Raw genomic sequence first — 11,628 nt, 5'->3', positions numbered from 1 at the left:
TTTTTTTTTTTTTGAGACGCAGTCTCGCACTGTTGCCCAGACTGGAGTGCAGTGGCACGATCTCGGCTAATTGCAAGCTTTGCCTCCAGGGTGAACGCCATCCTCCTGCCTCAGTCTCCTGAGTAGCTGGGATTGCAGGTGCTCGCCACCTCGCCTGGCTAATTTTTCTCCTTTTGGTAGAAACAGGGTTTCACCACGTTGGCCAGGCTGGTCTCGAATTCCTGACCTCAGGGGATCCCACTGCCTTGTTCTCCCAAAGTGCTGGGATTACAGGCGCGAGCCACTGCACCCGGCTGGTATTTTCATATTTCAACTGCCAGGCAGAAAATGGAGGGCTTACAACTGCCTTGGAGCAATTGCCACGCAGAAAAAGGTAGGGGTGAAAAGGAAGTAGCCTCTGATAACCAGTCAGCAGCAGTGGATCTGAAGGTCACCGCCTCCAGATCCTGTTCTCCTGCCTCACAGGTAGATATCCAGCTTACTTTTTCCATGACTGTCTTGCTTATTCTTTCAATATTATCTCCCCTTATGAATCTTAGAACTTATTTGTCTAATTTCAGGAAGTATCTTATTGATACCTTTTTGGGGAAACATACAGATTACTTTAGGAATAATTTTGTCAGTGATTTGAAAATCTAAGCAACCTGAAATTCTAGGTTTTCCTAAATACTACTAAAGTAACAACACCTGTTGTAGGAACTAAATTGATACAGCAGTCTGTAAAACTAAAAATCAAGGAGGCCCTCTTTTTTTTTTTAAATGGAGTCTCTCTCTCTCTCTCGCCCAGGTTGGAGTGAAGTGGCTCAATCTCCGCTCACTGCAACCTCCGCCTCCCGGGTTCAAGCAATTCTCCTGCCTCAGCCTCCTGAGAAGCTGGGATTACAAGCATGCGCCACCAAGCCCAGTTAATTTTTTGTATTTTTAGTAGAGACGAGGTTTCGCCATATTGGCCAGGCTGGTCTCAAACTTCTAACCTCAGGCAATCCACCGGCCTTGACCTCCCAAAATGCTGGAATTACAGGGGTCAGCCACCACGCCCGGCCTAAGGAGGCCCTCTTAAAACATCTCATCACCACCCCCACTCCTTCCCTGAATGACATTATGAACATTTGATAGTATCTTTTCACACTCGGCCAGCCATACATTCACAAACTTTTACGTGTACCTCGGCACGCAGGTACCTGTATGTATGTATGTATGTAAGTGTGTATGTATGTATGTATTTATTTTTCTGAGATGGAGTCTTGCTCTGTCGCCCAGGCTGGACTGCAATGGCGAGATCTCGGCTCACTGCAACCTCTTTCTCCCTGGTTCAAGTGATTCTCCTGCCTCAGCCTCACGAGTAGCTGGGAATACAGGCGCCTGCCACCATGCCCAACTAATTTTTGTATTTTATTAGTAGAGATGGGGTTTCGCCATGTTGGACAGGCTGGCCTCGAACTCCTGACCTCGTGGTCCACCCTCCTCGGCCTCCCAAAGTGTTAGGATTATAGGTGTGAGCCACCGTGCCTGGCCGCAGGATTTTATTACTTTCGTTTTGCATCTATGGAGCCTTAGTCATGAAGGAGCCATGATACTTATCAAATTTTTGTAATCTTTAGTTGCACATTTAGGTTTGTTCTCCATTCCCCGCTCCCCAGACCCCTGCCCCTTGTACTAACAAAGCTGTGGTAAAGAGCCTTGGGTTTACTATTCCACATCTTTGTATTTCGGTAGCATATATTTCTAGAAAAGAATTGCCAGCTAGAAGGGAACAAACGCATATTTTAAATTTTGATAGATACTACGAAGTGATAGTCAAACAGGGCATCAGTGATATTCCGACCACAATATAGCAGGTGTCCACTTCCACACACTCCTAAGTTCTGAATATACAATTTTAAAGTTTTGTCAGCCTGTAAATCTGAGGAACCTAGGTCATTGCATTTACCTTTGAGAGCCACATCATACACAATGGAATCTCTCCTATTGCCTGGCTTACTGTCATCATTCCATATTTTCTTTATTTTACCAATCAATCTGGCAGTAAAATATGTGTGATGGCTATAGAGTGTCAGCGAATCTTAAGGAAAAGAATTAAACATCAGACTCCACCGAGGCCTTAAAGAAATCCATGCAAACAGGTTGCTTTTTGAAATCAACACTTCCGACTGGTAACTGAAGGGATGGAATCAGCTGTAGGGGTACCCGGTGTGTTCAATTCTGTAAAGCGGAGAGTTCCTTTCCCCCGCCCCCACCCCCGCGACGAAATCTCACTCTGTGGCCTAGCCTGGAGTGCAGCGGCACGATCTCGGCTCACAGCAACCTCCGCCTCCAGGGTTCAAGCGATTCTCCTGCCTCAGCCTCCCGAGTAGCTGGCTGGAATTACAGGCGCCCGCTACCTAATTTTTGCATTTTTAGTAGAGACGGGGTTTCACCATATTGGCCAGGCTGGTCTCAAACTCCTGACCTCAGGCGATCTGCCCGCCTCAGCCTTCCCAATTGCTGCGATTACAGGCGTGAGCCATCGCGCCGGCCGGGAGTTCCATTTTTATGGGAGCTCCTCCAAGACCCTTAACCCCCACCCCTAGGAGAACCCAGCCGTGTTCGCGAGCCTGCCTTTGTCTCCAAAGCCAAGCAACGCTCCCAGACAAGCTGTGCAGGAGAAGGCAGCTTTTTTCTGCCGTCCTCACCCGAAGAAAGGGGGCTTCTTCCCTGGCCCCTGTGCCCGATGCTCAGGGCTCGGGTTCTCTCTCCGAGTGTGCACCTGGAAACCCGAGCGTCGCCCCGGCTCTCGCACTTTTCAGACCGCGTCTCATACAAGTACGCGACCCTTCCACGTCTGGGACATGAATGGGAGAGCTTAGCGCTTCCTATTTTGTTTTTTGGGGGTGCGGGTGATTACGAATCTGGGCACGGAGACGACAGGCTTGTATGACCTGCGGCCGAGTGCGGGGCCAGACGCCAGGCTCCTGTGGCGCCACCTTTTCCAGACGCGCAGCCACCTGGCAGGACGAGGGGCGGGGTCTGACCTTTTTTATTCGCCGTTTTTACCCTGGACTTCAACCTAAAGAGCTTCTTGGAAACTTATCTTTCCCAACATCTATGAAGTGGGAACTCAAATCTCCAACCCCGTACTTGTGTGTGTTCAGCGAAGGGAATTCACCCCGGGAGAAGAGCCCTGGGTCACTAAAGGGCCGGGCACCACGTGGGTGGAAAAATCCTTCAGGACCAGCGAATGGCGGTAAGGCCTGCCCTGAGGGCCCGCCTCTCGGGCGCCCTCAGACTTCACGCAGTCGTTGTTGTGATTGGCGGAATAGGCGGAAAGCCCGCTTGCCTAAACCACAGAGGGTTTTGATTGGTTGCAGCGAACAGCTGCATTACTATAGTCCAAACCTGGAGCGGTTTAGTGATAAATCCCGCCCTAAAAGGCATTTGTTAACCGTTGTACGTGTTGTAAGGCAAAGGGTGATTGGTCAGAGAGCTCACGGAATCAGTCGGTAGTAAACACAACCAGACTCCAGGGACCGTGGATTGGTCAGTTTTTCTGGGGGCCAAGGAAATTCCTCCGGCTTCCGCGCGCCGGCTGGCTGCATTCCTACCCCGGCCCCGCCCTCCCCGTTGCTGATTGGTTGTAACCCAACCGGGGTAGGAGGAAAAGGGCAGAGTAGGCGCTCTTGCATTACATCACTTCCGTTTATCCTCGGGCGCCGCCGCTGTGTTCTCAGAGTGCCGCTGCGAACTGGCTGAAGGAGCTAGGGGAGTAGAGGCGGGGTGGGAGGGGGACGGGCGGAAGGGGGAGGAAATCCCATAACGGAGACGCAGGTCTGGACGTTCCCACCTCCTCTGACACTGCCGAGTCCGATCGGAGAGGGGTCACCGCCTCCTTCAGCGAGGAGGAGGGGGGCGGAGCCCGGCTCAGGTGAGGAGACCCCGTCAGCGAGTGTCGTGATGGCGGGCGCGCTCACGTGGGGAAGGTTGAGCGCCAGGGGCGCGCCAAGGCGTCGGGGAGCGCGCAGACGTGTACTGGTGCCCCCAGCCTACCCTGACTGTCTTCCTGAGGGGCATTGTTACCGTCGGAGCGAAGGGGCCAGGCGGGTTCTTCTGCGCAGGCGTCCCCGGTGTCCCGACGCCAGGCTGTCTGCGGGCTGGGGCGGGAGCTGGTACCCCTGCGGATCTCTGGCTGGCTACGTAGGTTCCCGAATGGGGTGGGAAAGGCCTCAGGCCCAACGGCCTGGTGGAATGAAGAGAGGATCTGCTGCCTTGCGGGATGGGGTCGGACGGCTCCCTTGCCCCCATCCTGGGTCTTCTTGAGCGACGAGGTTTGATTTCACCAGAGCAAGGCTATAGGCAAACTGCCATCGGGAGCCGGCGGCCGACCCTGGAGGGGTGGAGCCAGTGTTTTGGAATGCCCCAACTTGTTAAGAGAGGACTGAAGTGTTTAAGAGGCATTTATTGAATGCCCACTACTCCCAGGCTTCGTGCGAGGAGCTGTGGGGGATGCGGTGGTTAGACACTGCCGTCCCATGTTCTCCTGTTTGGAGGACAGATTTGTATGTAAATAATAAAAGGCAGTGAATTAAGGGGAGTTGAAGGTTAGTTTTTTTCTTTAAAAATGGCCATTTTTTATTAAGTCAGTCAGCATTCTGGCATAGTGAAGGGCACTATGGAAACTAATTTTCTGAACAGAAGACAAATCCTAAATAATTTGGAGGAAAAAATTTAGGTGAAAGCACAGTAAAGTCTTGATTCCTAAGTAGTAGTCTCTGACTCTAGTTAACTTGAATTAGTAGAAGAAACTCTTCATCTTCAAAAATTGAAGCAAAAATATTCCAAAGCATGTTCTCTTATTTTTCACTTGTATCAAGTAGAAGACGTTACGGGCTTTTCTTTAGAAGTTGAAGAGAATACTGTGCCTTAGTCATTATTGGTAATTTGTTGTCCTAGTATGGGCTGTTGTGCCTTAGATGTAAAAGGCTGGGTAGAACTTGCTTTTCATTTGCCTGAACTCTTGTGATATCTGTGGTGACGGTGGTTGGCAGTAAGCTAATAGTTCAGAGAGAAAAGACCAGATGGGGAGAAGAGAAGAATTTTAGAGAAAAGCCCCAAAGCCAAAGGAAACCGTTCACTGTTCCTTTTAACCCTTCTGGAAATCCATCAAATTTGGGAAGATTGACCTGGCCACCACAGCCAGCTTGGTGACCTTACAGGTAAGACTGCCTGGGTGGGGACCTGTTCTGGGCCCTTGGGTTTTGCTGAATAAGCAGACTCTTTTTTTGAAGAGTCCTGAAGTCAACCTGTTTACCAGAGATTTGCAGCTTTTCCCTAAAAGTTGTGTCAAAACTTTTAGTTAGCTGAAGATGCTGGATTTTGGTTAATTGATATGTCTGTAGCAAAATTCTGAAAATGGTAAGATTTGGAGGAAAGGCATCTTACAAGCTTAAGAGTGAATGCTCTCAAAAGAGACTCACAAGACTGTCCCCAAAGTGGAAGTAATAAAAAATCACTAGGATATCAAATAGTAGTTAAAGAACTCAGCATGAACTATATCAAATTGGAGACTTAAAAAAATCTTGTGTTCAGTGAATTTGACAAAACCTGGTGTAGTGCTGACAGAGAATTTTGAATCTGGCTCACATTCGTTTTAGAAATGCAAAAAAGAACCCAAGGTATTGATTCTATGTTAGCTTTCAACTTTTTTTTAATGTGAATTAATTTTAAATACTTTCCCCCTGTCAGTTTTAAGCATGTGATTTTTCTTTTACTGTATGTAATATTTCTCAAATATGGATTTTGTCTAGTAGAGCCAATTTTGTTAGCATAGCAGGTGGGATGGAATGTAGCACTATACTATGCCTTTTGTCTAAGTGTGAAGTGAACTTCACATCTCCTAAAAGACTAGCTGTTTCTGAGTGAACTATTGCTCTTTACATATGTTTTCATCATTTTCACCACTGAATAGTGGCTTTTAATTTCAAGATCCAGTTTTGGAGGTGCCTTTCATTTTATTAGTTATACATATATTTCCTAAAAGCTTTGATTTATCTTGACATCCCAAACAGATTAGGAACTGTGTTAGACTACTTATTATAATAGATATTCTTACTCTCCAAGAGTATTTTATTGGTGACGTTGGATTTTTCTTAACCACTTTGCCAACAGGGGTGATGGCGCCACCCACCATCCTCTGCGCACTCGGACCACTTGTGTTACAGCTTGTACCCGCATTTAGTGGTTCCCAAACCCTTGTCCCTTGTTCAAGAAGAATGAGGTTACTCTGACAATTCGAAGGGTGAGGAGGGCAGAGAAGAATTTTATTGAGTGCCTCAGAGAAGAGGACATTCAGGGGTGGTCCCCCACCCCTGCAGTCGGGTGGCTTCTTTCCCAGTGTGGCTGGTTCTGGGGCTTCTTAGGGACTCAGAATGGGGAGTATGTGCTGATTGGTTTCTGAGTATGCAAAAAGATTAAAGGGAAGGCCGGGTATGGTGGCTCACGCCTGTAATTGCTGCAGTTGGGGAGGCTGAGGTGGGCAGATTGCCTGAGGTCAGGAGTTCGAGACCAATCTGGCCAACATGGTGAAACCCTGTCTCTACTAAAAATACAAAAATTAGCCCGGCATGGTGAAGTGCGCCTGTAATCCTAGCTACTCGGGAGGCTGAGGCAGAAGAATTGACTGAGCCTGGGAGGCAGAGGTTGCATTGAACTGAGAGCCTGCCACTGCACTCCAGTCTTGCAGACACAGTGAGACCGTCTCTCAAAAAAAAAAAAACAAGGTTAAAGCAAAGACACCACTCAAAGGTGGGCACAACAGTGTAGAAAACCAATTAGGAAAGGGGTAGGTATATGTAAAATAGGTGGAAGTTGGGGATCAATCAGAAGAAAGCACATCAAACGGGAAGACAGATTCTCAATCTGGTCCATGGATTTGACTTGTAGCTTGGCTTTCAGGCTTTAAACTGTCTTTGGCTTGGAGGTAGGATTTCACTGGGGATTTGCCCCTATCTGCCTAGGCATTTGTCTGTCTCCTGCCTCTATCATTAGTAGTCTTTGGCAGTTGGTTTTCCTTCTTCCTTGAAGACAGGATACCATAACTAAGCATTATGCCATAGTTCAATTGGCAGTTTTTTTCCTAGTGTTACATGAAATAATGCGTTGTATAATCACAGACATCTTAGATTTAATAAAATTTGGTAAAATTAATAGACTTTTAGCCCAGGTGGCACACACCTGTAGTCCCAACTACTTGAGAGCCTGAGGCAGGAGGATCACTTGAGTTCAAACCAGCCCAGGCAACATAGTAAAATCCTGGCTCCCTGCCCCCCATAAAGAGTCTTTTGTACCCAACTAATTAATTATAATTGTAACCAGTGAATTTTCCTATTTTCCTAATTTGCTTTCCTGCTCTGGAAAATGTTTGTCACTGAAAAGAATCCTATCGAGAGTGATATTTTTCCTTATTTAAATGGAAATTAACAAATAAAATGTTCATTTTACAGATTTTAAAGGATGATTAAGTGATAGGTCTACTCTTTGGAAATTATACTTGGTAATCTGTTACTTTGTATGATAACAGGTTTACAAATGCCTTTATTCCTAATTTACTTTTTTTTTTGAGACAGGGTCTCACTGTGTCACCCAGGCTTGAGTGCAGTGGTGCAATCTGACCTCAGCTCCATGCAACCTCCGCCTCTGGGTTCAAATGATTCTTGTGTCTCAGCCCCCCGAGTAGCTGGGACTATAGCTCGTGGCACCATGCCCCACTAATTTTTGTATTTTTTGATAGAGACAGGATTTCGCCATGTTGGCCAGGCTGGTCTTGAACTCCTGACCTCCAGTGATCCACCTGCCTCGGCCTCCCAAAGTGCGTGATTACAGGCATGAGAGCCGCTGCACCTGGCTGATTGCCAATTTTTTAAGTTTAAAATGCTTAAGGTGAGTTGCTCCCTTTTTTTCTATGCATGATATTGTTGACATGGTATGATTTTTCAGTACATCTTAATTAGTCAATTATAATTTAAAATCCACTCAACCATCTTCCTCTAAAAGTGCAAGGCTTTCATCTTTATGTCCTTACGTTTTAGTCTTTTTTGCAAAGAGAATTTGAGGAAAGAAGACCGGGAAAAGAAAATCCAGTGTTTGGCCATTCGGTTGTGAGAGGAGCCCAGAAATGCTACAAAAATCTAAACACGTTTAAGTTACTTACATTGTACTTATTTTGAATAGATGATCAAAAGCAATTCTGCAGGTCAAGTATAGGTCACTTGCTGAGCATTATTGATTTGATAAATGAGAAGTAAAGGCATATACTGCTTTGAAAGTAAACTAGGTGTAAGAAATGGATTAAGTCCATTTTCGTCTTCTCTGTTGGAAAGGCACCATAATAATAGTGTCTCCAATGCTTTGTCATAGTTTTCATCTTGATAAAAGTTTAGTTTTTTTTTTCTTTCTACTTTGTTCTGTTTAGCTTTTGAGATAGGGTCTTGCTCTGTCACCCAGGCTGGAGTGCAGTGGGATGGTCATAACTCACTGCAGTCTCTTCGACTCAAGCAACCCTCTCACACCCAGCTTCCCAAGTAGCTGGAACTACAGGCATGCACCACCACGCCCAGCTAATCTTTGTAGTTTTTGTAGAGGTGGGGGTCTCCCTATGTTTCCCAGGCTGGTCTTAGACTCTTGGACTCAAACATTTCTCCCACCTTGGCCTCCCAGCATGTTGAGATTATAGAAGTGAGCCACCATGCCCTGCACCCAGCTAATTAAAAAATAATTTTGTAGAGAAGAGGTTTCACTATATTGACCAAGCAGGTCTCAAATACCTGGCCTCAAGTGAGCCTCCTGCCTCAGCCTCCCAAAGTACTGGGATTACAGATGTGAGCCCCTGCATCTGGCCTAATTTTTTGCGGGGGGAGTGTTCGCTTTTGTTGCCTAAGCTGGAGTGCAATGGCGCTCCAGGCCATTGAAGTTATGCAATGCAGTTATGGAGTGCAATGGCTCATCCAGTAGAGGCAGCTAAAAGAAGCCACTAATGGTTGGTTTTTATGGACTTTTAGATGCGTTTGTGAAACTTCTGTGATATTTAAAGTGTTAACTGGCTAACGCACTTTGGGCAGCTAAGGCAGGCAGATCACAAAGTCAGGAGTTCAAGACCAGCCTGACCAACATGGTGAAACCCTGTCTCTACTAAAAATACAAAAAAAAAGAAGAAAAATAACCGGGCATGGGTGTGTGTGTCTGTAGTCCCAGCTACTCGGGAGGCTGAGGCAGGAGAATCCCTTGAACCCGGGAGTCAGAGGTTGCAGTGAGCCGAGATCATGCCCCTGCACTCCAGCCTGGTGACAGCAAGACTCCGTCTTAAAAAAAAAAAAATTTCTAGCAGGATGAGGCAGTTAAATTTGCCATAAATTATTTTGAAGTTTCAATGTAGTACTTTCAGACTCTGTCATGTAAGTGACTTCCTGTGGTATGTCAGTCTCTAAGGCAGCACTCTGCTAGTGGGTCACTTCATTGGTCTGTTCTTGTGTTGCTATAAAGAAATACTGGGTAGCTTATAAAGAAAAGAGGCTTAATGGCTCACAGTTCTACAGGCTGTACAAGCATGGTGCCAGTACCTGCTTGGCTTTTGGGGAGGCCTCAGGAAACTTTTACTCATGGCAGAAGGTAAAGTGGGAGCAGGCGTGTAACAAAGAAGTGTGGCACCTTCCCACCCTCTCACTGCAGCTTGCTCCAAAGCACTGAGACAGTGAAAGAGATCTAACCTAACCAACTCCATCTTGGTTCTAACTCCAAACTGTCCTTGTTCATTCCTAGGCATGCAGGCTGAACTAACTTTGGGAGGAACTTAGGTTATAGTTTATAGTTTTTGAAAACAAAGACAATAACAGTCTTTTCCCAAAACAAACCTCCTCCTTGCCTGGGGACTAGACTGCCTTTGTAGGACTAACAGTAGCCACAAGATTAGAAATTATGGCTCATGCCTGTAATCCCAACACTTTGGGAGGCCAAGATGGGTGGATCACCTGAGGTCAGGAGTTCGAGACCAGCCTGACCAACATGGTGAAACCCTGTCTCTACTAAAAATACAAAAAATTAGCCGGTCTTGGTGGTGTATGCCTATAGTCCCTGCTACTCAGGAGGCTGAGGCAGGAGAATCGCTTGAACCCGGGAGGCGGAGGTTGCAGTGAGCCAAGATCATGCCGTTGCACTCCAGCCTGGGCAACAAGAGTGAAACTCCATCTCAAAATTTAAAAAAAGAAAAGAAATTAATGGTTTAGGAGTCACACAGCTGGAGGCTACCAGATTCTGACCCTCCCTAAACTGCTCCTAAAATCAATACTTGAGATATCTTGCAGACCCCCGCATTTGATGAATCAACTGGTACCACCCAGATCAATAAACTGGCTCATCTAATCTTGTGGCCCCCACCCAGGAACTGACTCAGCAGAAGACTCCTTTTGATTTCATCTCTGACCTGACCAGTCAGCACTCCCAGCTCACTGGCTTCCCCCAAACCCACCAAGTTGTCCTTAAGAAACGCTGATCCCCAAATGCTCAGGGAGACTGATTTGAGTAATAAATAAAACTCTGGTCTCTTGCACAGCCAGCTTTGCGTAAATTACTCTTTCTCTATTGCAGTTCTCCTGTCTTGATAAATCGCCTCTGTCTAGGCAGGGGGCAAGGTGAACCCATTGGGCAGTTACAGTGGGAGAACATAAAGCTCATCCTGCCTCCTCCTAATCTTCCAGACTGAGGTCTCTTGACATTGTGGTCTGTGGTCTGTGATGTTAGCATGTGGCATTAGCAATGAGAGGATTTGAGTAAAAGAAGGGGAGAAGAAAAACCCTTCCTGCCACCTCTTCAGAGCACTTGCTCTCATTTTCATTCCCTTCACTGTCATTTTATACACATCTTTTCACCCACACCTCCAGCCCTTGACCCTGACCCTGCCTTTTAGCTCCATCCCTTTACTCCCTCCAGTTCCCTAGTCCTTATGCCTAGCCCTTGTTCATGCTCACAACTACATTCTTTTTATTTTTTTATTTTTAATTTGAATGGAGATGGGAACTTGCTATATTGGACAGGGCATTCTCGAACTCCTGGCCTCAGTCCTCCCACCTTGGCCTCCCAAAGTGCTGGCATTACAGGCGTGAGCCACTGTGCCTGGCCTCAGCTACATTTGTTCCCTCCCCTGAGTGTCCTCTCATCAGTCACTGAGCCCATGTCTTATTGGGGGTTGTTCTCATTACAGCAAAGTGAGATTTCGTACCGGGACATGGGTTCATACAGCTTCTTCAGTTATTGAACTAGTTGGGTAATGTTGGTCCTAGAAATGAGTATACAGTCACTGCTTGGGAGTCATACATAAGAGATAACATGTGTAAAGTACCTATAGAACCTGACTTTTAGTAGATATTCAACCCTCTCATCTTCCCCCTGCATCACCCAGCTAATAGAAACAGTAGTAAGTGATGGTGCAGTGTTAATTAACAAGGCACTGGTGCTTTGGCAGTTTGCCACCACAGTAACAGGTTAAAAGGATACTCTGGCCGGGCATGGTGGCTCAAGCCTGTAATCCCAGCACTTTGGGAGGCCGAGGCGGGCGGATCACGAGGTCAGGAGGTCGAGACCATCCTGGCTAACACAGTGAAACCC

At 46.7% G+C, this 11,628-nt stretch overlaps 1 protein-coding gene across 1 annotated transcript in view; it reads left to right on the top strand.

Annotated features, from left to right (window-relative positions):
• The first annotated feature begins 3,660 nt into the window (after positions 1-3,660).
• The window catches only part of ZBTB5 (zinc finger and BTB domain containing 5), a 46,807-nt gene continuing 38,839 nt past the window's right edge, over positions 3,661-11,628 (top strand). The window contains exon 1 of the mRNA XM_011939441.1: positions 3,661-3,901. The gene's annotated coding sequence lies outside the window, so the exon portion shown is untranslated. The remainder of the gene's footprint in view (positions 3,902-11,628) is intronic.

The sequence above is a fragment of the Colobus angolensis genome, unplaced genomic scaffold (genome assembly GCF_000951035.1).
Source record: "Colobus angolensis palliatus isolate OR3802 unplaced genomic scaffold, Cang.pa_1.0 Scaffold181, whole genome shotgun sequence".
Taxonomy (NCBI): Eukaryota; Metazoa; Chordata; class Mammalia; order Primates; family Cercopithecidae; genus Colobus; species Colobus angolensis.
This window is presented reverse-complemented; position numbering and strand designations above follow the sequence as displayed.